The 24,255-nt window shown below is 39.8% G+C and overlaps 1 protein-coding gene and 2 pseudogenes across 5 annotated transcripts in view; 1 reads left to right on the top strand and 2 right to left on the bottom strand.

The window, feature by feature from the left end:
* Positions 1–24,255, top strand: part of Braf (B-Raf proto-oncogene, serine/threonine kinase) — a 153,939-nt gene that overhangs the window by 26,255 nt on the left and 103,429 nt on the right. The window lies entirely within an intron of this gene.
* On the bottom strand, positions 16,255–19,309 carry LOC103726122 (annotated as a pseudogene). Its single transcript, XR_001872184.1, has 2 exons — positions 19,216–19,309; positions 16,255–16,795 (listed from the first exon to the last, which is right to left on the bottom strand). The product of XR_001872184.1 is annotated as a ras-related protein Rap-1b pseudogene (transcript).
* Positions 21,346–24,074, bottom strand: LOC103726121 (annotated as a pseudogene).

Raw genomic sequence — 24,255 nt, 5'->3', positions numbered from 1 at the left:
TAATTCAACTGTAAACCTAAAAATTTACAGCCAATTTTGAAAGAGATGCATCTTAGCTCTGGAAATTGTTATTGAATATGTCAATGCTGTTGTAATGAAATGCTTCTAATTATATGGTTATTAAAAAAATTATATTGGCCCCTTTAATCTTTGGTTATACTTTCCTTTTGGGTGTTTACTCTTAAGGTCATTTGAGGATCTGTTCCTCAGGGGTCACATGGGCTTGGGAGGAGCCCCTGACTCCTTTCTTTTACCATTTCCACCTATGTGACAATAAGTCAAAGGTCCTGAACTTAAATTTTTACAAAAATGTCTGTGTCAAACATATTCTGAATTTGTTGACTTAAAATTATTTGTAATACTGCTTTCCCTGTCTTAAGATTTAGTTTTTAGCTGCAGTTATTTTACCCTTGTAATTGCTATATATTGCTTTATCTTTGATTATTTTTTATTGTTTGACTGTCTCCCATGGATATTGATGTATTTTCATAAATAACCTTTTTTTTTCCCTTTGGTCTTTTTGAGACAGGGTTTCCCTGTAGCCCCAGCTGTCCTGGAACTCACTATGTAGACCAGGCTGGCCTTGAACTCACAGATATCCGCCTGCCTCTGCCTCCCGAGTGTGCCACCACGCCTGGCTAATTAACCATTTTTAAAATTGTACTTTGAATTGTAAACTTTTTTTTTTTTTTGTCTTTTTGAGACAGGGTCTCCCTGTAGCCCCAGCTGTCCTGGAACTCACTATGTAGACTCACTATGTAGACCAGGCTGGCCTCGAACTCACAAAGATCTGCTTGCCTCTGCCTCCCAAGTGCTGGGATTAAAGGCGTGTACCACCACACGCAGCAGATTGTACTGTTATAAAAGATGTTGTAGTACAGGCTGGAAAGATGACTCAACGGTTAAGAATACTTGCTGTTCTTCCAGAGGCCCTGGATTCAATTCCCAGCACTCATATGGCAGCTAACAACCATCCATAACTCCAGTTCAGGGAATCTGACACCTTCTGACCTGCTTAGGCACTGCGCAGCATGTGGTGCACTTACAATACATGGAGGCAAAACACTCATAAGATAAAATAATGAATAAAATATTTTTTAAATGTCACAGTGGGTAGAGTCTGGGTGGTTTTGTTGTTGTTTGTTGTTTATCAAGACAGGGTCTCCCTGTAGCCCCAGCTGGCCTGGAACTTACTATGTAGACCAGGCTGCCCTCAATTTCATAGTTCTGCCTCTGCCTCCCAAGTGCTAGGGTTAAAGGCATGTATCACCATACCTGGCCCTAGCTTCAGTTTTTTGATCTAAGAAAGTCATCTTAAAATTTTAAGTAGAATTAGGGCCAGATGTTGTGGTACACGCCTTTAACCCCAGCATTTCGGAGGCAGAGGCAGGCAAATCTCTCTGAGTTCAAGGCCAGCCTGGTCTACATAGCAAGTAGGTTCCAGGCCAGCTGTGGCTATAGGGAGACCCTGTCTCAAAAAAAGTAGAATTAAACTTTTTAACAAATTGCAGAATACTTGAAGTTCTCTATCACTATCATAACTTTCCTTTGTGACAGGTTTGTAACCCCTGTGAAGAAATGTCATTCAAACATCGGCATTTTCTCCTATACTCTCTGACAAGAGGAAACCTTTGATTATTTCTCTTTTAATGTCTCCTGAGATGTTCATCACTGCTCTCCATCCTCAGAATTGTAGATTTACATGCAGTGATGATTTTTGTTCCTTTCTTTTTCTCCCTCTTTTTCTCTTTCTTTTTGGTCAAATCTGTTTAAATGACATCTATAGATTTTGCTGTGTTTCAGTGACAGTTACCATCTGTTAAAGTTTTTGTTTCTTTTGTTTATACTTTACTACTTGATTACCCATACTTAAATTTTTTTAGTGAAGAGTCATATTTTAATCTTTCTAAAGGTATTTTAAAAAATATTTTATTTATTTATTTTTTTGGTCTTTTTGAGACAGTGTCTCCCTGTAGCCCCAGCTGTCCTGGAACTCACTATGTAGACCAGGCTGGCCTCAAACTCACAGAGATCTGCCGGTTATGAGGGTTCGATCTCCCCTTTGTCTTTTTTTTTTTTTTTTTTTTTTTAATAAATGTTTCTACTCTGATTGTTTAATAGCTCTCTTGGGGCATTTAAAATATCATTTTAGACCTGAAGAGCACTGACTGCTCTTCCAGAAGACCTGAGTTTGGTTGGATGCTCCCACCTGGGCAGCTAACAACCACCTATAACTACAGTTCCAGGGGATCTGATACCCTCTTCTGGCCTTCACAGAAATTGCACACATGGGTGCATTTATATACATGCAGGCAGAACACTCAGACATACAATAAAACAAATAAGTAATTTGAAATAACATTTTTATTGTGTTTTATGTTCCCACACCTATCTGCAGTGGTAGGTATATCCATATTCTTTCACCTTTGGGTCTTTTAAATATTTTATTTTTTTAATTTTGTGTATGAGCGTATTACCTTCATGTATGTGAGTGCACCCATGTCATGCAGTGCCGCGGAGGTCAGAAGAGGGTTTTGGATTCCCCTGGGACTGGAGTTACGGAGTTGTTAGCTGTCATGTGGGTGCTGGGAATCGAACCCGGGTCCTTTGCAAGAACAGTCAGTGCTCTTAACCGCTAAGCCATTTCTCCAGCCCTGTCACCTTTGGTTCTTAACAACATCTTTTGATTTATCCAGGTCGAAACCTGTAGTTAAAAGTGACTCCTTTCTATCATACATGTCATCTCATTCCTCACCAAATCCTATTGATTCTACCTTAATAACATATCCAATATTTGGCTTTTTTTTTTTCATTTGAAGCATCTTATCACCTCTGCTACTGTAACTCTGGTAAATGCTTTCAACTTGGCAGTCATTTCTATCTTTCTCTAGTGCTTCCTGACTTTTTTCTTGGAATCTCTCCCTTGCTCCCACTATGGTCCATTTTCAAGATACCAGCCAGAGTAATGCTTTAAACATAAATGATCATGACATTTTTAAAAAAAAAAAAAAAAGACTTGAAAGACATAGTGTCAAGTTACCCATTAAAAACGTACAGCTTGGCCAGGTGTGGTGACACATGCCTTTAATCCCAGCACTCAGGAGGCAGAGGCAGGCAGATCTCTGATTTCAAGGCCAGCCTGGTCTACATACTGAGTTCTAGGCCAGCAGCTGGGGCTACAGGAGACCCTTTCTCAAAAAGACCAAAAATAAAGTATACAGTTTGAGGCTTAGGACTTGACTCAGTGGATAAAGTTCTCACTGCACAAATGTGAGGACCAGAGTACACATCTCTAAAGCCCATATAAAGCCAATGTGGTAGCCCTCATCTGTAATTCCGGTGCACCTCTCCACTTTCTTTTGCTATCTTCTTCCATTTCTCTTCTGCTCTGTTCTAGAACTGTTCAGCTGTTGCTGCCACTGCTATTCCATTGCCTCTGCTGTCATCCCCCACTCTGTTCTCTCTAATCTTTGTGTTACCAGAGAAGCCTTTTATTGACCTAATGTTCCCTCCCCTGATCCAGAGAGGCAGCTCAGGAGAATATCTCCCAGGTGACCGACTCATCAAGCCTAAGTAGCTTGAGAAGGGGGTATTTGGACCAATCACAGCCTTGCCTCTCAGCACAATCACAGCTATTGAGACTTGTTTTAGACCAATGACAGCCTTGTATTGTAGCACCAATTGAGGCTTGTGTTTGGATCTGTCACAGCTTTATGTCTTTAGCACCAGTGTCCCTCTGCTAGACCACAATAGGGGAAATGTTCACTCTAGCTAGGTGGAAATGGTTGTGGGTCATGTACTGTTCACCAAAGCTTGTGATAACAGAATGCCTAATGTAGACTCTTCTCACAACTGAAGCTAAACCTGCCCCTTCAGGATCTAGGGCAACCAGCTGTGATTGTTTTGTAGGGTTTTCAAGGTGTCCATGGAGTGTTCCAGATAGCTGGTGTGGCATAAGGATATTTAACTGATAGTCCTTTTGCTCAAGGCAACCCAGGGCAGCAAGGGAAAGTCCATCAGCTTCTAATTATAGAGTCAAGTTGCCCCATTTCCCCAAAGGGGAATGCCAGAAGGAGTAATTACAATAAGAACTTAATGTTAACAGTAGTAGTTATAGTAACAGTCCTTCACATCTGCCAAATGTCCCAGGGAAAGGTGGACTCTCATCTGTCTCACCACCACCAAATTAACTTTACAACATTTTGATCTCTCCAAAGAGAAACCACCGCAGCTCTTAGTCATTCTCTCCTAATCCCTTTATTCCTTCTATTCCTAGCCAACTAGTCCATTTTATTTCTTTCTCTATAGAATTCCCCTATCATGGATATTTTTCTGAGATAATATAATATATGAACCTGACTACCTTCTTTCACTTAGTACAGTGCTTGCAAGAATGTTTTATTTTTCTTGCTAAATAAAATTCTGATGAATAGGGCCTGGAGAGATGGCTCAGCGGTTAAGAGCCCTGGTTGTTCTTTCAGAAGACCCAGGTTCAAATGCCAGCACCCACATGGCAGCTAACAACTCCGTAACTCCAGTCCCAGGGGATCCGACAGCCTCTTCTGTCCTCCGAGGGCATTGCACAACATGGGTGCACTTACCTACATGCAGGCAATACATGCATACACATAAAATAAAAATAATAAATAATTTTTTTAATTCTGATGAATAGATGTGCACTACATTTTGCTTATTTATTAGTGGATGAACATTTGGGTTGCTCATTCTTTGTGTTTGTGTGTGTGGGTGTGTGTACGTGTGTGAGTGTGTAGATGAAGGGTTACCTTCCTGTATTGCTCTTTTCTTTTTGTTAAAGACAGGGTCTCTAACTAAATCTAGAGATCACTCATTTGGTGAAAGTAGCTAGGCAGTGTGCTCCAAAAATCCTTTTGTCTTCACTTCCCCAGTGCTGAGATTACAGATATATGTTATTATACCCAGCTATTTTTTTAATTTTAAAATTTTTATTTCATGTGTATGGGTGTTTTGCCTCTATGCATGCAAGTGTGCCTGTGCATGCAGTCCCCAAAGAGACCAGAAGAGGGCATTGGTTCTTCTGAAACTGGAGTTAAAGATGGTTGTTAGCCACCATGTGGGTGCTGGGAATTAAACCCAGGTCCTCAACAAAAGCAGCAAGTGCTTTAACTACTTAGCCATCTCTTGACCCCAGTGCCCAGCTTTCTACATGCGTCTTGGGGATCCCAATTCAGGTTTTTGAAGCAAACACTTTACCAACCAAGCTGTGTTCTCAGCCCTCTTTCTCCCTTTTGTGAGATAGTGTCATGTAGCTCAGGCTGTCCTTGAATTTTCTGTGTAGCTGAGGCTGGCCTGAAATTCCTGATCCTCCTGTCTTCACCTCCCAGGTATTGGGATTACAGGTGCACAATGCAATGCTTATCTCTCTTTTTTTTTTTTTTTTTTTTTGGTTATTATGAATATTGCTGTTATAAACATGCATTTTTTGTGTATTCTGTTGCATTTTTCTGTCTCCTGATATAATGTGTTTTCTGTTGTGTAATAAGACACCCCAAAGTCTAGTACTTAAAACAAATATTTTTAATGTGAAAGCATGCTATCATGGGCTGTGCTAATGTTAGCTGGATTCAAATCATAGATTATTGACCAGTAGGTGGTTCTAGATAGCTGGCCATTCTAGAATATCTTAGAATTACACAACGTGATGCTAGTAGGCTAGCTGAGGCATGTTCTTTTATCAGAGCAGAGGCTAAAGAGCAAACAAAGTTCAATTGTGCAAGATAGCAAGAGGTTCATATTTGCATTTCAGACCTCTGCATGCTCATGTTTGCCAATACCATGTTGCAAGATACCACAAGAACAGCGCACTTAGAGAAGCCCAGGGTCAGAGTGGAAAGAGGACCGCAAAGTTACAGAATAAAAGGGGTGTGTGTTAGAAAACCATCAACTGGGGGCATCAATGCAGCCTGTCACACATACACCAGTCTTTTCCTATCCTAATGCCTTTTGCATTTGTATTTAAACTGGTTTCCTCTTTCATACGTATATTGTGATATTGCCCCCCTTCAGATCGCTCTTTACATATTGTCTTATTAATTAGACCCTCAAGTTTGACTGTGTACAAGATGAATAGCCACCCATCTGTTTCTGTTTCTTATTTTTCTTTCTGGGTTTTAAAAAAAATATTTTTAAGCCGGATATGGTGGTGTACGCCTTTAGTTCCAGCACTCGGGAGGTACAGGCAGGCAGATCTCTGTGAGTTCAGGGCCACCCTAGTCTACATAGTGAGTTTCAGGCCAGCTGGGGCTACAGGGAAACCCTGTCCCAAAAAGACCCCCCCAAAAAATTATTTTTATTTTATGCCTATAAATGTTTTTCCTGCATGTATGTAAGTGCATCTGTGTGTGTAGTGCCTGTGGAGGCCAGAAGAGGGTTTGGAATTCCCTAGAATTGGGAGTTACGGATAGTTGTTAACCACCACGTGGGTGCTGGGCACTAAACTTGGAGCCTCTGGAAGAGCAGCTAGTGCTCTTAACTGCTGAGCCATCTCTCCAGCCCTTCCCCCTTCCCTACCCCACCCCTTTATTTTTTTTGTTGTTCTTTTGGGTTTTTTGAGACAGAATCTTCTTGTAGCCCCAACTGCCCTGGAGCTCACTATGTAGACCAAGTTGGCCTCCATCCTGCCCCTGCTTCCTGAGTGTGTTGGAATTTAAAGGTATAAGCCACTACTCCCAGCAATATTTTTGTTTTTGTTCTTGTTTTTTTATTGTTGTTTGTTTTTTGTCTTTTTGAGACTGGGTCTCCCTCTAGCTCCAGCTGGTCTGGCAGCTCTGTAGACGTTTCTGGCCTCAGTTCACAAAGATTTACCTCTGTCTCCCAAGTGCTGGGACTAAAGGCATGTACTGCTACGTCTGGCTTATTTTGGTTTTTTGTTTTTTTGTTTTTTTTTTTGAGACAGAATCTCACTATGTAGTCCTAGCTGGTGTGAAACTCACTATGTAGACTAGGCTAGTCTCAGACTCAGATCTGCCTGCCTCTCATACACTGGGATTAAAGGTGTACACTACCACACCCAGTTATAGCCACTCATCTGTATCCTGGTCACTAGCTCACCTGTTCTTCTCTGTAAAAAAATATTTTTTAAGCATAGTCTCACATACAGTGTTTGTTCAGTACATGACTTTCTTCAACTAAAATGTTTGGTTCATGAGGGTAAGGACTGTGGTTTAATTGTATCATCTTTATTGCCTAGAACCAAGGCACTTGTTAATTATAATTGAATGATTGAATCTACATTGATCCATTTTTACCTAAATTTTAACTCTTAGTGTTCTAACCTGCCTCATGCTGTAGAATGTGAAATGTTGCCTGTATTTGGTAAGCATACCTAATGATGAAGTGTTTCTTATACTCTTATAAAGACCTCATACAGTGTTTACCTTGTATCAAAGTATGTTCTCCCACTATTTGCTGTCTGACATGGTTCAAGTCTTTTTTTGCCTCCCCATTTCCTCATCCTGAAACAGGGATGATAATTGTCCTGACCTCATTGAGTTGATGGAAGGAGTTGCTAGTAAATGAATGAACTAATACAGACAAAGATATAAACAGTGCCCAATGCAAAGTAAATACTGTATGAGGTTGATATGACACATATTGTACAATATTCTTAGCATCTTTTTATGGAGAATACAGAGCAGGTAAAATGGAATTAAAAACTGGAGAGATTTCAGGGCTGGAGAGATATAAGAGCACTGGATGCTCTTGCAGAAGACCTGGGTTTGGTTCCCAGCGCCCACATGGTGGCTAACAACCATCCATAACTCCAGTTCCAGGGCAATCCAGCGCCCTGTTCTGATATCTCAGGGCACTCTGCACAACACAGGTGCATTTATATACATGCAGGCAATACATTCATACACATAAAAAAAGACTTAAATAAATAGACTATTTTTTAAAAACTGGAGGGATTTTATATTAATAATGGAGGAATTGTAAAAATCCAAAATCTTTGGTTTTTGGAAGATAGAAAGCACATAGAGTGAAGGGGCCAAATACCACTTTCCTGTTATATAATAACATATCCTTAAAATAGTCACATACCAAAAAATTCATTTTCAATACAGTTGACACTAAGATGCACATGCATTTCTAATCTCTATATATCTGATTATTACTAGTCACAGTTGGTTACTTTCTGAGCTCCTTGGCATCTGAGCATGGATATAACGGTATTAATTCAACTGTAAACTTAAAAATTTACAGCCAATTTTGAAGGAGATGCATCTTCGCTCTGAATTGTTATTGAATATGTCAATGCTGTTGTAATGAAAAAAAAAAGTCACATACCATGAAGTGCTCCCTTTAAAATATTATTTCAGAATTTGCCAAAAATACCTAAAACTACTGAACATACTTTTTCAAACTTTATCTCTCTTGAGCCCCTGTCCCTACTCCCTACTTGCTGGAAGTTGTTGAGTCATATAGTTACCATTCTAGATTCGTGGAAAGGAGGAAAACTATTACTAAACTATGATATGCCTTAGGACATTAGGGCTTAATTCTCTGAAACCCCAGTGCAGAAAGAACAAAAGCGTAAAATTTTGACCTAGGTGCCTCTACTTCTTTGACCCCAGCTGTATCCTGTTAATAGCACTTCTCAGACCTAAGATGACCACTTTTGATATGGCTTTCCTCTGAGTTTACTGAGAATATTAGAATAAAATAGTGATCAACATGGTGAAGATCCCAACTTTGCAAAGCTTATGATCTTAACAGGGTGTTAGACCCTAGTTATTTACTTGTCATAGTGTTTTCCCTTGGAACTTTGATTTTTGTAATGGTAAGATGTGCTCTGGAATGGTGGCCCAGAGTCTGGAGAAATGACGAGAAAAAAGGTTGCAGTGTGAGATAATGACTGGGAATTGTACTGAAGGCAAGAAATATTAAGATGTGTAAAAGAAGCTGAGTATAGTGGCTCACATGTATAATTCTAGCACTTAGGAGGCTAAGGCAGGAGGATCACTGCAAGTTTGAGGTCAGTTTGGGCTAAATAGTGAGTTCCGGGTCAAGGGCTATTTATTTAGAGAGACCTTATGTCAAATAAAACAAGAGCAACAACAAAAATTTTTTGAGGCAGGATCTCATTCTGTAGTCCTGGCTGGCCTGAACTTGCTGTGTAGACCAGGCTGGTCTTGAACTAACAGAGATCTGCCTACCTCTGCATCCCAAGTGCTGGGATTGCAGGCATGAGCCACCACTCATGGCTTTAAAAAAAAAAAAAAAAAAAAAAAAAAAAGTGGTAGTTTGAATCAGAAATCTCCCCAGAAGCTCATGTTTTTGAATATTTGGTCCCCAGTTGGTGGCACTGTTTAGGGAGGTTATGGAACCTTCAGTAGGTATAGCTTTGCTGGAGGAAATATGTGACTGGGATCAGTCTTTGAGGATTTATAGCTCTCCTGGCTTCCTGTTCTTGCTCTTTGCTTCCTGTATGGAAGAGAAATGTGATCGGTCAGCTTTCTGATCCTGCCACCTGCTTCCATACCTGCACTACCATAATGGACTCTGGCCCTCTGGAACCTAAGTTGCTTTTGGCCATGATGTTAAATTAATTATATTTTGTTTATTTTTTGAAACAGATCTCACTGTTTCACTGGCTTGCCTGGAACTTGCCATGTAGATCTGGCTAGCCTCAAACTTACAGAGATCCACCTGCCTCTGCTCCTGGGTACTGGTATCAAAGGCATGTGTCACTATGCCTGACTGGTCATGGTATTTTAGAACAGCAACAGAACAGTAACTAATACAATGTATAGAAGTATTTGTACTTAACTGGTATAAACACAGTCCTCAATTGCATAAATGTCTGCTGTGATTGGTGCAAACACCCTTTTCCAGCTGTATAAGGAGGCTGTTCAACTCACTTTGAGAGATTGTTGGGAGACACTTCTGTCCTGCTTCCCTCATGTTGCCACATTAGGCCCAATGAAATGCTTATTTCAAGTGATCTTTTCTTGCCTACTGTTTAGTAGAATGGGCTTAGCTGGTAACAGGGAGAAGAGGCAGAGCAACAATGACAGAACACCTAGTGACCAAGCCACAGACATGGCAGGGTGACAGGCAGAGTCATAGAGTGGTAGAATGGCCAGCTGGTTTGACAGCCACAGAAGTGGAACCACTAGATCAGTAATCCACAGTAGAAGAAAAGCAGCATGGTAGCAAAAGAAGCGCCAGTCTCTAGAGCAGCAGCTTACTGACATGTCCACAACAGTCTGAACACTGGCCACTGTCAAGGGCTAGGAAATTCTGAGTCCTAAGAGTACAACCAGAGCTGTAATGTTGCCTCTAAAGGGCTGAGGGTTCCAGTACTGGAGCCTTGCACAGAGGTTGTAACACTAGAGGTTGCCACCTTGCTGCTGCTCCAACTTGCATGCTGCTGCTGCTGCTGTTAAACACTGAGAGATACAAAAGCTGCCAGAAACTAGTACTGGAAGAGTTTCTCACCTGCCCATAATTTCTGTCTAGGTAGAATACAAAGGATCCCATCCAGCAGACTGGTAACAACAGCACTTCATCTTCACCCTTTTCCAGTAAAGCTGGAAACAACCCACAGGATTGAGGACCAAGATATTATTAAGGAATGGCTGTAAAAATTGTTAGTATCTTTAAGTTTTAAGGTATTTTTCTCTTTCATTATATTCTGTCAAAACACCACTCCCCACAATTGAAGGTACTACTTTATATTTATGCCTCAAACCTCAGCAGTGAAGCAGTGCTGCTGCTTCACTTTCCCTTCCAAGAGCAGCATTCCACTCATTGCAAACCTCCCAGAGCTCCCACCCTCATCCATGAACTTTTCTTCAAACTTCACTGAGAATTATGCAGCTGAATCTGGGCTTGAGTGCATTTATGCAATCCTGGCATTTGCAGGAAGAAAAACCATAAATTTCAGGCCAACCTGGGCTACATAGCATGGCCCTGTCTCAAAATTAAGCAGCTATTACTTTCTTTTCACAGCTAGTTCTCTAAACCTATCTACACTGGTCCTCATGTTCCGTCTTCCTTTTACTTGTTATCAAAAACCACCACTGACAGTCTTATTCCTCTACTTAGCGCTCCGATTTCATCTCTGTGGCCATCTGTAAGGCTTCTTTCCTGCAGTTAACATCTCTTTCACATCATCAGTTATCCTCCTCTACTGGATTTTCTCTTTAGCCACAAATATGCTGTTATCTCCCAGTGCTGGGACATTTGTAGATGCCTGTAAGCTTGAATGACCAGCTGTGTATGGATATATAAACCCCTTTTTTCCTAGTGTCTTCTCAAGTCATGCTCCTATTTTTAGCCAGTAGTCTTCACTCAAGGTTTTTTTTGCCTATTTTACTTTTTCTTCTCAGCCGTTTTTTGATGTCTCTATTCATCACCAATCTTATAAATATTGGTGACCCTACTGCTGAGTCTTCTCTGCTCACCTGCCCTTAAGACACTCAGATGTGTCTCTGCCACATCTTTTCCTGAGTTCCAAGCTTGCATAGTTGGCTACCTCCTTGGTCATTTGATCAACCCCCTCCTGTTAATGCATGTATGCAGGTGCCTGAGGAGAACAGAAGAAGCCTCAGATCCTCTGGAACTAGAGCTACAGAGTTACAGGCAGTTGTGCACCACCTGGTATGGGTCCTGGGAACCAAACCCAGGTCCTCTGCAAGAGCAAGTGCTCTTAACTGGTAAATCGTCAAACAGCTGTGGTGTTGAGCAAGATATTTAGCACATCTGCCATAATATTCTCATTTACAAAGTAGGGTCTATAATTTTCAATAATAAAATAACTATAAATTAAATTGTTATACAAAAGCCTGGTTTTGACCTTTAGATTGTGATTATAAAGAGTAAAATTCAGTGTACTTATAGTTTTCAAGACCCTTTATTACCTTGTTTCTTGCCTAATTTTTCTGATACCCCTCTTAGCCCTCTCTTTTTGCTTACCATACTATAGCCACAATTACTACCTTCTTTCTTTCTTTCTTCCTTTTTTTTCTTTGGAGACAGGGTCTCACTATGCAGCCTTGGCTGGCCTAGAACAAAGATCTACCTGCCTCTGCCTCCTAAGTACTGGGATTAAAGACATACACCACCATACCTAGCCTACTATCACTATCTTTAACTTTCTACTTTGTAATGGCTATGGGATATATTTTCTTCTTTTGGACCAACTTATTTCGTGTTCGTTATCTGTGTATATAAAGAACAATGTCTGGTTTTGATGTTGAAAACTAATTGATGCTCTTTTCACCAGTGAATGATTTTCCTTTACCTTTATCATTGTTGAAAACAGACCCCTACTTTATTTTACAAGTTTTGTGATAGATAAAATTCCTTGAAGTGCAATTTCAAAGTCAAAAATAGGAATCTTTTTAGAGCTATGATTCCCATTGAGGTGAATTCTGAGACCTTACATACTGTGCTGGTTAGTTTTGGCTGTCTCCTTGACAAAATGTCGAGTCACATGGGAAGGAAGTCCCAATGATGAATTGTCTGAATTAGGCTGACCTGTGGGCAGGTCTTTCAGGAATTTTCTTCTTTTTTTTTTTTTTTTTGGCATTTTTTTGAGATAGGGTCTCCTTGATCAAAGGTGTGTGCCACGACACCCAGCTCAAGAATTTTCTTAATTGGGTTGATTGAGAGGACCCTGAATATGGGTGGCACCATTTCTTGAACTGGGCCCTGGACTGAATGAAAATGAGAGAGTAAGCTGAGCACCAGCATGCATGTGAATTCCTTGGTCTCTGCTCTTGGCTGTGTATATAATGTGACTAGCTCACTTCACATTCCTGCTGCCCCCATGATGGATTGTAAGCCAAATAAATTCTTCTCCTTTAAGTTGCTTTGGCAGGATACTTTATTACAGCAACAGAGGAAGAAACTAAGATGCATATCCAGAAGCTTTCATTTACCCTTTCATGCTATATTGGTAATTAATTTGTAAAATTGGTAGTTTGGGTTAAAAATCATTTCATTAGGGAATTGAAGGCATTATCCATTGTATAATGGGAAGACAGAGTTGCCAGGGAATCAGCTCAGGGCCTTTCACATGGTAGAAAGTGCTCTACTACTAATGGACATCTCTGGCCACTCATTGTTTTTTTTAAAAAGTTTTATTGAAGTTTAGTTTCTATGCCATATACTTTATGATATACAGGAGAGATGCCTTAGTGGTTAAGAGCATTGACTGATCTTGCAGAGTATCCAGGTTTGGTTCTCAGCACATATATGGTGGCTAACAATTATCCCTAACTCCAATTCCAGGGAATCTAAGGCCCTCTTCTCTGGCCTCCTCAGGCATTGCACAACACGGGTGCATTTAACATACATGCAGGTAAAACACTCATACACATTAAAAAATACACACTCACACACCACACACTTACAGACCTGTGCACCCAACCCCACAGCCCATTTTTACCACTCCAGAAAGAAACCCCTGGAATTGTTAGCCACCTTTCCCCATTCTCATTAATATCCTTCACTTAAATAACAAGTACTCTTTCTCCTTTATATTTTAATGTTGCTGATGAAAAGTCTGATGCCAAGTTAATTCTGGTTATTTTATAAAAAGCTTTTGGAAGTTTTTCTTCCAGTTTTGAATTTCTGGAATTTAGTTTTGAAAACTAGGCTTTATCAGATATTTTAACTCATCCCACTTAGCCTTCACTTGGTCAGTGTTTTTAACTCAAAATAGATTTAATGCCATCTTTATTTCTTCTATTTACTTTGTTTTATTATGGACTGTGAGAGCTCTTAACTACTGAGCCATCTCTCTGGTCCTCCCTTCTAATAACCCATAGACCCCAATTTGTCCTGCCCACGTACTGCGAATATGGGGCCATCCACTGGAGTGTGGTCAACCTACCAGAAACCACACCCTTAAAGAAAACTGACACTCCCTACCCCAGAAACCATCAGCTGTCCATAGCTCCTCAGTTAGGACTCAGGGCTCATGAACTCCTTCCTACTCCATGTTAGAACCTTGGGTAGCTTGATCTTGTGCAAGTCTTGTGCAGCAGCCATAGTTGCTATGAGTTCATAAGTGCAGCGATCTTGTCATGTCCAGAAGACATTATCTCTGGTCTTCCCCAACCTCTGGCTCCTACAGTCTTTCTACCCTCTCTTCCAAGACCCCATTCCAATGCTTATGCTTGTTTTTATATCTTAACTCATGCCATTAGCTCTTGTGTATCATAGCACTAATAACATGGGATATGTCCCTAAAAGTTTCTTAGAGATATCCTTTGTTGAGTTCAAAAATCCTTATTTCTAACATCCTAAACATTTTTTTCTCATGAGTTAATGTTTCAAAAACATTAAAAATTATTACTGAGCCCCGCGGGCATGGTGGCACATGCCTGTTATCCCAGCACTTGGGAGGTAGAGGCAGGCAGATCTCTGTGAGTTCAAGGCCAGCCTGGTCTACGTAGTGAGTTCAGGACAGCTGGGGCTACAGGGAGACCCTGTCTCCAAAAAAAAAAAAAAAATTATTACTGATACTTCTAAATTGATTATATCATGGTAAGGGAATATGATCTGTATAATACCAACTGTGTATATATATGTATTTATAATGTGCTTTGTAGCTTAGAATGTGGCCACAATGTAGATGTATGTAGAAAACTACTAAAACTTGATCCATCAATGGAAGTTGGAAAAGCACAGAAAAGTTAAGTAAAAAATGTGTTAGGTGGTAGAAATAAGTTAGCTACAAAAATATAAGGGCAAGCAAGATGACTCAACAGGTAAAGATGCTTGCTGCCAAGCCTGATGACCTGAGCTCTGTCCCCAGGTCCCCAGGTAGTAGAAGGAAAGAATTGAGAACTACAGGTTTTCTTCTTACCTATCCATGTGTGCCATGGCAAATGAGCATGCCCGTGTGCACACACATGAAATAAATAAATATATATAATATATATATTAAATATAAAAGTTAAATTCTCTGGTTAAAATATAACCAAGTATGTTTAAAAACGAAATAAGCTGTAATAGTTACTTTTCTTTTGCAGTAATAAAACACCATGACCAGAGGTGCACCTTTATAGAAGAGTTTACTTTGGCTTAGGATTCCAAAGGGGTAACAGTGCATCATGGCAGAGAGGCATGGCTCAAGTAGCAGGCTTGGAAGCAGGAGCAGGAAGCAGAGAGCTCACATCTTCAACAGAAAATACCAAAATAGAAGAAAAGCCTGCGCCCAATGGCATATTTATCCCAGCAAGGTTATACCTCCTAAACTTCTCCAAACAGTGCCACCAGCTGGGACCAAGTGTTCAAATACTTGAACCTATGGGGAACATTTCTCCTTCAAACCCCCAAAGGAGCTAACAACAACAACAAATATATACATATAATCCCTTTATTAAAAGAATGAAAAAATACCAAGCAAAGGATTAAGAACTCTAGTGTATGCAGGTCAATAGCGAATAAAGTAGACATGGGGGGGGTGGTTAAGCATTGCTGAGGAAAAAGAAGATCCCTATTTAACATTAAAGGAAAAAAGTAGTGGAGGGAGGCTCAAACCCCACAGAAATTAAGTTAGTGAACACCCTTGTAAACATTACATGATTGTCAGTGATAACATTTTGCACTAATGTCTGCAAAGAAAAAAAGGCAATTTTTTTTTTTTTTGGTCTTTTTGAAACAGGGTCTCCCTGGAACTCACTGTGTAGACCAGGCTGGCCTTGAACTCATAGAGTTCTGCCTCTGCTGGGATTAAAGGCATGCACCACCATGCCCAGCTGGCAAATGTTTTTTAAAGCAGTCTCTATCCCAATACCAAGATCTACTTTTGGCATGCATAGAATTACTTGCTGTATCCCCCCACACCTTTGGACTTTCTTTTATTATGCTAAAATAGTGGTGCTTTTAGGATTTACATTATTGTACTCTCCAATACAAAGTATGGAGTGTGCTAAAGTATACAGTACACCATTTTCAGACATGTACAACATTGGTGGATGAAGAATGTCTCTTAGCAGTAATACTGAATGTAGCCTCTGGTTTTACCAGGAGCATACTCTGGAAGTATTATATATAAGTGAAAATCTCTCTTGTGATACTGGAAAGTGATTAGAATGTACAAACTGATATAGTAGCTTTCATCCACCTCTTAAAGGGTACCACCACAGGAAAGTCCATTTAAGATGTTGGTAGATTTAACAAAGTTGGAATGCTGGCACTGTTGAATTGGGCAACAGTTTTTCAGACCTGGCTCAGAGCTACAATGTATTTAATACATTAAAACAGCTGACATGACGACTTTTTGCAGGCCTTCCCAGGCACTGGGGTTTTTCTGTTAATTTGCCACACTGGGTCATAAAAGATCTCATTAACATTTATTTTTGATTCTGTAGAAGATTCTAAGAATGCACAGTTGTTCCATTGTCTTGCTAGATTTTGACCTTGTTCCTTTCCTACAACTCTTTCATCTTCCAAATCATTGGAAAATCATCAGTGTCTTTAACCTGAAGAATCTGTTCTCTCAGATCTTGTAAATCATTAAATATGGACTGTGCTGTGATGGAATAAACTAAAACAAAGCTTTGTCCATTTTTCATGTACAAATCTCTCATTGCTGTAAATTGTTCCATCCCTGCAGTGTTCAAGATTTCAAGCATGCACTGCTGTGCATCTACTTCAGCTTGCTTTCTATAAGAATCTTCGATCGTAGGATCATATTTTTCAACAGAAATTTCTTGAACAAACTGTACAGTCAGAGCCGACTTCCCAACACCTCCTGAGCCAAGAACGACTAGCTTATATTCATGTGTGATGAAAACTTGTTACAAGCTGCCGTCGCCCCACGCTCCCTTCGGCTACTGCCACTTAGGCTGCTCTCCATGCCTGACCCTGCTGTATTTTCTTTTAATGTCTATGAGTGTATTATTGCCTGCATATTTATATATGTGTGTGTGTGTATGTATGTATGTATGTATATGAGTGTATCTGTGTTGTGCAATGCAGAGATCAGAAGAGGGCATTAGAGCCCCTGGAACTAGAGTTAGGGAAGTTTGTTAGCCCCCATGTAGGTGCTGGGAATCAAACCTGGATCCTCTGCAAGAACAGCCAGTGCTCTTAATTGCTGAGCCATCTCTCCAGCCCTCTCTATGTCTTATCACCTGATCCTCTTCAATAAAATTTCCTTCTAATGAAACTCTTGTGATGATATTGAAGGCCCACCCAGATAATCCAGAGTAATTTCCTTATCTCCATATACGTAATCATGTGCAGAATTCCTTTTGCTTTGTTAAGTAGCATGCATATTCTAGGTTTTAGGACGTAGTCATCTTAGGTGTTACTATTTTGGGGTTCCATTTCTCTTTTCTAGGTTGTCAGCTCTTTTCTTTTTGCTTCTTAGAGTAATTTCATTACCTTCTTGCTGATTTGCTTTTGTTGAGAAATATACCATCAGTCTGGCTTGTTTTTCTTTCCTCTCTGGTTGACTTTAAGAACTTTTTTGCTTTTCACTTGAATAGTTTTGGAGTAAGTTGTGTGTGTCATGGACAGGACTCAGTGTGTTACTCTCAATGTTTTTTATTTGCAACTGGTTTAGAAAATTTATGACTATTTTCCGTCCAAATATCTCCCAGGTTTACTAATATTGTTCTTAATGTCTTTCATATTTTCCCTCCATTTATCTTTTTGTCGTTTGGCTAATTTCCTCAGAAGCATCTTCCAGTATCTTTCCCCTTAGTGCTAACATGCTTACCTTTCCTGATGTTTATTTAACGACTGAAAATTCTGTCATAAGCCTATATGATTTCCAATTAGCAGTCTTCTAGAAGTGTCTCAGTAGAAATTTCTACTAATGTTTTTGGTCTATAGTTTCTAAGCTTTGGTTTCTTTGTAAAGCTGATTATATTTGTTTTCTGTTTTTTAGAAATGTTAACGATTTTTTTTCACCATGGAATGATTGATGCTTTGGTCTCTTGGCTTTCTTGCTTTTGGTATTGTGATTCTTTTAACAAATTCCTTGAAATTTTAAGTTTTCTAAGTTTTTCTAGCTTCATAAAATGAATTTGTTTCTGTTTTTTACATAATATCACCTATTCGTTATATGTATTAAAATTATTTTCTTTTAAATGTTTGGTAGAAACCAGTCATAATAATTTAAACTTGTTATGTTTAAATAACTGTAGGTTATTTATTTCTTTATGCCATAGCTGTCTTTATTGCTTTTATAGCAGTTTGTCTGCATTTATGTTTTTTGTTTTGTTTTGTATTTGGAGATCTCTTCATGTAGCCCAGGCTGGCTGCAAACTGTTGACCCTCCTGTATCAGCCTCTCACATTTATCTATCACCATATTAAGCTTATATGTATGTTTTTAAAAATATTTTATTATTTTTATTTTATGTGTATGAATGTATTGCCTGCATGTATGTAAGTGCACCTGTGTCATGCAGTGCCCACAGAGGTCAGAAGAAGGCCTGACCTGGAACTGGAGTTGTTGACAGTTATTAGTCACCATGTGGGTGTTGGGAACCGAACCCAGGTCCTCTACAAGAGCAATGAGTAGTCTTAACTGCTGAGCCTTCTCTCCAACCCCATATATATGTTTTTGTTGTTGTTGTGTTTTTGGTCTTTTTTGAGACAGGGTCTCCCTGTAGCCTCAGTAGGCCTGGAGCTCGCTATGTAGACCAGGCTGGCCATGAATTCACAGAGGTCTGCCTGCCTCTGCCTCCTGAGTGCTGGGATTAAAGGCCTGTGCCACCGAGCCCGGCCCTCATATGTATGCTTTAACATAGGCATCTTCTGAGCTTCAGTTTTAAAAAAATTCCTGATGTGTGTGTGTGTCTGTGTCTGTGTCTGTGTCTGTGATTTTGCATTTTTGAATTCACTAGAAATGATTGGTTATCTACTAAGTTGCCTGGTTTTAGTTGCCATGGTCTACTGAAGATATCAACACAAGACAGGGATTTTTTTTTTTCAATGAGACAAGGTCTCACTTTGTAGCCCAGGCTGGCCTAGAACTCACTGTGTAGACCAGGCTGGCCTCAAACTTTTGGCAGTCCTCCTACCTCAGCCCCCTAAGTGCTGGGATTGGAGGCATGCACTACCATGTCTGGCTCAAGAGATGAGTAACTCTTTTATTAGGGTTATAAAATATGTTCTTTTCCCAAGAAGGCATTTTAAGCCCAAAACTTAGCTTTACAAATATCTTACTCTAGTTTATTAATAACAGTTTTCTGAGAATTACCACAGTTATTCTCTAACTCTTCTATGAAATCTGTTTTCTCTCCTAACGTTAACTTTTCTAATTCCAAATAGGAACAGTGTGATCTTTTCTTCATCAGTTGTATATAGCTCTCTCTTTGAGAAGATAAGAAATTTCCAGATATTCATAATCTGATCCCACCCTACTAAACCAGTTTTTATCTGATTTTTTTTTCCCTTAGCAAGACCATCTTAATTTAATCAGCCTAATTTCCTCATTTCCTTCATGTCTATTTCCCATCTCTGATAATTTCTCCCCTCCTTTACCCCCACATTCCTTGGATGAGTTGTGTATACTAGCTGATCCTGAGTTTTATCTATGGAGCCTTGAAAATGAAAACTGCTTCGTGTAATAGGCTAGTGAATTTACTGGGTAAAAGAAAAATCTCTGAACAATTAATTTTTATTCATTTATCCTTTTCTAAAAGTACTTTAAATCTTCAGCTTTAGCTTAACACCTGTTATGAATAAGATACCAAAATAAATGATGAAGATGCAAAAAGATGAATAAAACATGTTTCCAACTTCAAAAGAGCTTAATAGAGGTGAAAAAATGCAATTAACTTTAAGCATATCAAAATCTGGAAGCCAGTCCTAGTGGTGCATGCCTTTAATCCCAGGCAGAAGCAGGCCGATCTCTGTGAGTTCAAGGCCAGTGTGGTCTACATAGTGAGCTCTAGGCCAGCTGGGACTATAGGGAGACCCTGTCTCAAAAAGATTAAAAAAAAAAAATCTGACTTGGAAAGCAGTTTTGTCTGGACTACATAGTGAATTCCAGGCCAGCCTGAGCTACAGAATATGATCCTGTTTCAGGGGACTGGAGAGATGGCTTAGCGTTTACAAGCACTGACTGCTCTTGCAGAGGACCTGAGTTCGGTTCCCAGCACCCACATGGTGGCTAACAACCATCCATAAATCCAGTTGGGGACCCAGTGCCCTCTTCTGAACTTTGTGGGCATTGCACAACATGGATGCACCTACCTACATGCAGGCAATATACTCATACACATTAAATAAAAATAATTAAAAGAAAAAGATCCTGTTGCAAAATAAAACTAAGAATTTAAAGAGCCATAATGTCTATTGTGTATTATACTTACATTAAATACATTTTTTAAATACTTTTTTATTTTTTTGTGTGTGTATGAGTGTATTACTTGCATATATCCCCTGGAACTGGAGTATACACAGGACACAAATCATTCATCCTGTGCTATTTTAGGCTCTCATTTAAAACCATATTCTAGCAGGAGTATTTTAAGTCTGTGTTATGCAGGTAGTTCACACTGTAACATTCCTAAAGCATGTTGCATTACAGTTAAGTATTTACAAGTAGTACAAATTCTCTGAGTTAAATGTGTTTTAATCCTAAAGACTTGAGGTTGCTCACTTGGGGAGAAAAAAAAACAAACACAGCCAAACAAAATTATGACCATGATTTCAAGATAATTTCAGTATCTGCTTTGCCCTTAATTTTAGTACATAAATCCAGATACCTATAATTATTTATGATAGGAAGTTATATAGAATGATCTGAATTTCTTTAAATTAGTATACGTTTACATATTAGTATACATAGCAATTCATGAGTTCAAACTTAGAAATCCACCTATAGGTCAAAAATAAAACTCAAAACTGCAGAATTTGAAAAAAGAATCTCTTCAAAAATTAATATTGGAATTTTCCTTCATAAAAGACAGTTTGGCAAGTCCATAGATAAACAGTCTGACATATTACCTGACATATGGTCCAGAGCCTACCATAGGTCAAATCTCAGAATGACAGATTGTAGTCTCCCAAATTTCCTGCTGTATTGAGTATTTTGAAATATCTGGTCCATCAGCCAGGGCTGGAACATTTCTGTCATACAAAGATTTGTTGTAACAGGATTTGATATACATTACAATGTCTGCAGAGTCATTTAATGACATTTATATGTCTCCTAGGTATCCATGGTGTACTGAAAGGGATATTCAGTCTTCCTGGTGCTGGTACCTGACTAGTTCTAATGTTTATTTGTATTCCTTTCCTTTTGAAGGGAGGATTACAAAAAGCTTCCCCCAGAGCTATAGGCCACAGAACAGTCTGTGTCACTTATAACCTGCACACATGATCACCTCTCAAAGCATGGAGTGATGCATGGGTAATGTTCATTTATCTGATAACTCCAGTTATAAGAAACACTCAGACAGGGTTTAACTTCCACTGGTATTGCCAAGGACACTAGTGTGCATGTGCCCAAGGCCCTGAATGCTAGTTTGCAAGCCAGCAGGACTTGTTTGTAGTTGTAAGATGAGGTATGCATGGTAGACAGCTGTGCTGTTTGGATAGAGGATGGGGATACTGCATCAAGGTATGATGAGTCTGATGAAGATGCTGAGGTTGCTCAAAGTGAACTGGCCATGAAGGCTGGGAAGTCATCTGGAACACACCCAGTTGTGCTGACTGGGGGCCTGCCTGCCCCCTCTGTTTGTTGCTTCTTTCATGTCGTTGTCATTAGCAACCAATAGCTGTTCAAGACACTGCATAAGAAATACCAGGAGTAAGTGACTAGACAATGCAGTCTTGCGTGCCATGTTGGAGAAAGACGAAGTAAAATCCTCAAGCTACATACTCAGCAGCTACTAAAGAAGGTGCATAATTTAGAAAGGCATAATCTTGCAGAGACACTTCCAGGAAGTGATCTGCATATTTGGCTATGTAGAGCTTTGTTTTTTCCAAGCAAATCATTGGCCAGCCATCATGAAGATCCGTTTCATGTACTGCTTCAGAGAGGTAATACTCAATGAAATGGGCAGCTGTAGGAAGGCAGAGGTTCCACTGAAAGGTTTCTAACACCAATAGTTCCATATGTAGCAATTTTTGTTTTGTTAGTTCTAGATTCATCTTAGTAATACAACCCAGGCTGTAAGGCACACTATCCTCTTTTTCTTTAAGTTTACTTGCTAGGAGTAAACAGGAAAGCACAGCTAAATGCAGCTGCTGGATAGAGATGTCACAGCGGTCCATGAACAGGTCCAGCAAATAGCAAGATGTTGGGCAGAAGGGCAGAAGCAATTGCTCACGATGACAATCAAGCCAGCAAAACATTGCCTGAGACTCAGTTGAGGGGACTGGCCTTTGTAAAAAGGCAACTTCAGCTCCTTGTACTAAAGTGCCTCGTGAATATCCGCAGCCAGCTGCCCTTGCCACTACTGCCCCTCCAGCTCCTTGGAACCTGGGGGTGCTGGGCCAGACACAGCACCTGTAGTCCAGAACCTTGGCCCTCACAGCCCCAGCCCCTCTGCAGTACATGGAATGCCAGCACCACTCGCCTCAGGTGCTTGTGGAGCCCTGCGGTTTTTAAAAGGGGAGCTAAGCAAGAAAAAGTACACTTGGATCAATTAGGGAGTGTGCAAGATAGAAGTTCAGGGTCTAGAAACTGATTTTTTTAATTGTCTATGTCCATTAAACTATTGAAATTTGAAGATTGTGGAAATTAGAAGTATTATAAAAATGTATGAATTCATAGCTGGAGAGGTCATAGATCTTAAAGAAAACCCCAAGGTTCTCATATCCCTGGGCAAATGTAATTTCTTACGATGTGCAAAATATGGATCCTTAAATCTACAGACAAGTATTACAGTTACCATCCATCAAAGTAGCTTCTTTTTCAACAGACAGAGATTATTACAGAGTTACACCACTGGTCACACACAGAGATTTTCTGTGACTTGCCCAAGCCTAAGTCGCACATCTGGGATGCAACCTGTACATCTAAGACTCACGGAACATAGAACAAGGGATGAAGAGAACACTAATGCATCTTTTAATTATCAATGAAGCTCCCTCATGAAACAGAGGGCCAGGAGCACAAAAGGCCACAAATGACCAAAATGCAGAGACTAAGAATCTGCAGAGTGTGGGTCCTTGGACAGGTCTCCTATTTTGAGGTCCACCCACCCAGGGCTCAGGGACCATTGCAGAAGAGAAGGCAGAAAATTGTAAGAGCCAGGAAAGAGGTGCATGACCGTACAGAAATCGTCCTGTAAGTGCCTGGGACCCTTCTCATACAAACGTACAGCAATGGTGTCAGTATGCACAAGACCCATGCAAACTTAGGCAGGCAAAAACCCAGCATAGAACTGTGGAAATGAACAGCAAGCCCCAATCTTAGTCAAATTATTGGCAGCTTATTACTGCTGGGTGAGGAATTGTTGATCTTGAAGGGAGAGACTCTAGATAGGCTAACTAAACCCAGGTGACTGAACTTGCACTGAGGGACATCTGGGGACACTAACCTTACATAGTAGACCTTAACACAAATGACAGAATGTATGAACTCCAGTGGGGGGGCTATGTGAGGGTGCCAAGGGAGAAAGGGGTATAAAGATGATTTTCTGTATGAAATACACAAAAATTCAATAAAGTATTTTAAAAGACAAAAAACAAAAATAAAATCTGTACTCAGAAAAAATTATGAATTGAGGGCCAGGGAGATAGATGGCTCAGTGGGTAAAGGTGCCTGCCGCCAAGCCTAATGACCTAATTTCAATTCCCAGGACCTACATAGTAGGAGAAAACTGACTCCCACCAGTTGTCTTCTCTTTTCCACATGTGTGTGCCTGCACGCACGCACGCACGCACACAAAAATAAATGTAATAAAAATTTTAAATATAAATTGAATGTTTGCACAACTATTAAAAAGAAAAAAAAATGTACTCTTGTGGAAGGGATCTTCAAAAAAGTATTACCTGCCTGTGTGTATAACATTTGTATATTTGTATTTTTTTTCTTATTGTGTGTATTTTACATGAGTGCAAAGGGTACTTGAAAGAATGCTTACTTGTTACTTTTCTCATTGATGTTACAAAATACCTAACAAAGGCAACTTAAGGAAGGAGGATTAACTTTGACTTATGGTCTAGAGGATATGGTCCATCATGATGGGAAGAAAGGACTGCAGGAAAACATGGTGGCAGGAGCTTGAGACAGCTGGTCTCATTGCACCCATAGGAAGCAGAGAGAGAGATGAATGCTGGT

This window comes from Nannospalax galili, unplaced genomic scaffold, assembly GCF_000622305.1.
Source record: "Nannospalax galili isolate Female #2095 unplaced genomic scaffold, S.galili_v1.0 scaffold307, whole genome shotgun sequence".
NCBI classification, from domain to species: Eukaryota; Metazoa; Chordata; class Mammalia; order Rodentia; family Spalacidae; genus Nannospalax; species Nannospalax galili.
The sequence above is the reverse complement of the archived record's forward strand: the minus strand, read 5'-3'. Positions and strand labels throughout refer to the sequence as shown.